Below are 3760 nucleotides of genomic sequence, written 5' to 3' on the forward strand. Positions count from 1 at the left end.
TTTAGCCTGTCAAACGACATTAGTTTCTGGTCTTTCAGAAATTGCAGCCTTCCTCAATCGAATTGCTACTTTGGTTTCTTAGAAAATTTATGAAGCCTGTTTTATTAAAAACTGGAGTGTTTGATCATATTGTTAGGACCGTGAGAACTTTTCTGATCGTGCCAATCATCTTCTTTTAGAGGAAACTGATTTTGGTTTTGAATATAAAGAATATGATGGAGCAGTGCGATCTTCTTGATAGCGCGCGGGACGTCGCGACGGTGGACGCGTATCGCGCGTGGGCGAGACGGTGCGACGAGCGTCTCGAGTTTCTGCGGGAGGGGTGTCGAGGCGAGTGCCGGGGGAGATCCACCGGAGCGATTAATTCTCTGATTACTCGAACCGTTCGATTAACGGGCGCGAGAGACGATCTGCGTCAGCGTTTCGAACGCGTGGGAGGCGGCGTAGAGAGGCTCGAGGGATTCTCGTGGTTCGAGATGGAGACAGCTTTCTCTAGACGCATTTTAACCGGCGCGGTTATCAATTTCGAATATATCGAACCTTTGCGATTTCTCGAGGACGCTAGAGATACCGTGCTCAATCGAGTACGCGATGTTATAGATGAATATAACAGTGTCAAGGTCAATACTGTGTTCATCGGCGAGTTCGTCTCGGGCGACAAGATTGATGTTAAGACTATCGCCACGAAGAATTATCCGCTTCTACCTCTTTCCGACTTGCGAGAGTGGTACGGGAAGCGCGTGGTCGACGCTACTCTAGCTTCGCTGGAGGAGTTTCAAGAGCGTGATAGCGGATGGGCGTTATCGCGAATACTAAATTTAACGGTGAACGTGAACAGATACAATCCTATGCACGCTGGATGCCGCGTTGAGATACCGCGAGAGATCGCGTTGAACAATTACTGTAGAAAGGAGAGACTTCCGTTCGTGGTATACGCCGATCTCGAATGCGTGCTGGAGAAGAAAGAGGAGAAGAGAACGCCAAACACGTCTATCGTTCAGCATCACAAAGTCTATAGCGCTGGATATTACGCGCGATGCGCGTTCGACGATGCTGGCTCGACTTACAAAGCCTATCGCGGCGAGGATTGCGTATCGTGGTTCGTTAAAGAACTGTACGATCTAGCGCTTCGCGCGAAGACTATTCTCGACACCGATGCGCCTGTGACCTATTTTACACCGAACGAATGGGGGGCGATGCGTGGCGCCGGGCGTAGAGTCGCAGGCTGGTAATCGAGAGATTCCGGGTTCGATTCCGCTCGGGTCCCATCCTTCCATATGACTCAAAAAGAGATTTTTATACATTATATCCTATATAATTCCTAATTTATCATATATTATCCTATATAATACCTATACCTACCTAGTTAATGGTGTATAGACAATTTCTTTCGGAAAGTCTCCCAGCCATATCAGAGAAGAAGAAGAAGAACCGAACGAATGGGAGAGATTCATGAGCGCGACGCACTGTCGCGTATGTGAGAAACCGTTCGAATCGGAAGACGCTCGCGTGCGCGATCTCTGTTATCTAACCGGACGGTATAGAGGTCCGGCGCATTCGAATTGTAATTTAAATTATAAGGAGACTTACGTAATTACCGTATTCTAGTGGTGGGGGCTCCCATTTCCCACGAACTGGCAGCTCTGCATCTAGCGCGCGATCCGCTATCGCGATTCTTTAGGAACGCGCTTCGCTTCTAGCGCGCGATCCGCGAGCGGACGCCGGGTAGCCGGCGTCGAGGGAGACGGAGGATCGTCGGAGGGCGGTCGAACGGAGAGAGGAACGGTTAGCGGCGATACGAGCGCGCTTATCGCGTTTCGGGGCAAGTTTTTTTCGTTTCCCGGCGACGACGCGCGTCCGGTGACGAGACGTGCCCGAGAACGAGTATCCGGCTCGGTTAATCGAAGCGCGTCCTCGCTATTTTTCCCCGTTATAAAAGGATGCCGCGACTATCTCGAGGTATTAGTAATTTATCATATATTATCCTATATAATACCTATACCTACCTAGTTAATGGTGTATAGACAATTTCTTTCGGAAAGTCTCCCAGCCATATCAGAGAAGAAGAAGAAGAACCGAACGAATGGGAGAGATTCATGAGCGCGACGCACTGTCGCGTATGTGAGAAACCGTTCGAATCGGAAGACGCTCGCGTGCGCGATCTCTGTTATCTAACCGGACGGTATAGAGGTCCGGCGCATTCGAATTGTAATTTAAATTATAAGGAGACTTACGTAATTACCGTATTCTTTCACATTTTATCGGGCTACGACGCGCATTTTATCATTAAAGATGTGGCTAACGCCTTTCTTGCCAGCGTCGAACTGTTGCCGCTAACGAAGGAAACGTACATCTCTTTCACGAAGAACGTCGAGGATGCTTCGAACGAGGGATGGTTCGGGAAACACCTGAAATTGCGCTTCGTGGATTCTTTCAAGTTTCTAAACGCGAGTCTCGAAAAATTGGCGTTGTATCTCGACAAGAGCGAGCTGAGGATCGCGCGTTCGGAATTTTCCGATCTCGACGACGCTGATTTCAAGCTTCTCGCGCGAAAAGGCGTGTTTCCGTATGAGTACGTCGACGACGCCGATAAATTACTAGAGACTCGTCTACCGCCGGGCGAGGCTTTCCACAGTTCGCTGACCGGTTATGCGATATCCAAGAGCAATTACGCGCACGCGATAAGAGTCTGGGAGCGGTTTCGCGTCGAGATGTTGGACGACTATAGCGATTTGTATTTAAAAACCGACGTTCTTTTATTAGCCGATGTGAATAATTTATACGGATGGGCGATGTGTCAATCGTTACCTTACAAAGATTTTCGATGGGTCGACGACGTCGCGAACGTCGACTTAATGTCCGTGACATCGAACTCGCCTATCGGTTACATTCTAGAGGTCGACCTTGTATATCCGTCCAACCTTCACGATTCTCACGCGGACTTGCCGTTCTGCCCGACGCGCGATAAGCCGTCCAGAAAACGTGACGAGAAACTTCTCGCCACGTTATACGATAAGAGTCGTTACGTGACGTATTATCGCAATTTGCAGCAATGCGTTCGACACGGATTACACGTTACGAGGATACATAGAATATTCCAATTCGCATGTATCCTCGATGTTTCTAAGATTCGTTTGTACGAATTTCACTACGAATATATGCTACCGTTGTATCGAGATAAATGTAAAATAATGTACACCGATACGGATAGCCTCATTTATCGCATCAAGTGCGAGGATATGTACGAGGATATGAAGCGCGACATCGACAGATTCGATACGAGCGATTACGCGATGGACAAAGCGTACGGTATGCGTCTCGCTAATAAGAAAATACCTGGTGCGATGAAGGACGAGAACGCCGGCGCGATTATGACGGAATTCGTCGGGCTCAGAGCTAAGATGTACGCGCTACGAGTCGACGGTAGAGACGATACGAAAAGAATTAAGGGTGTTAAGAGCGGCGTCGTCGCGAGAACGATAACGTTCGAAGATTACGCGCGCTGTCTTCGACGAAGGATCGAGATGAGACGCGAGCAGTGTTGCATAAGGTCCAAGTTACACGAGGTGTATACGGTGTCGGAATCGAAGGTCGCGCTCAGTCCGCACGACGATAAACGATACGTGATATCCGGAACTACGAATACTTTACCGTGGGGGCATTATAGAATACCTTCTTCTTCTTCTTTCTTTTATGGCTGGTTGGGCATTAGTCGCCCATACACCATTGTTTCTTTTGGGGTTGTGAAATATAAGCAAAA

Source organism: Formica exsecta, unplaced genomic scaffold, assembly GCF_003651465.1.
Source record: "Formica exsecta isolate Colony F162 unplaced genomic scaffold, ASM365146v1 scaffold578, whole genome shotgun sequence".
NCBI lineage: Eukaryota > Metazoa > Arthropoda > Insecta > Hymenoptera > Formicidae > Formica > Formica exsecta.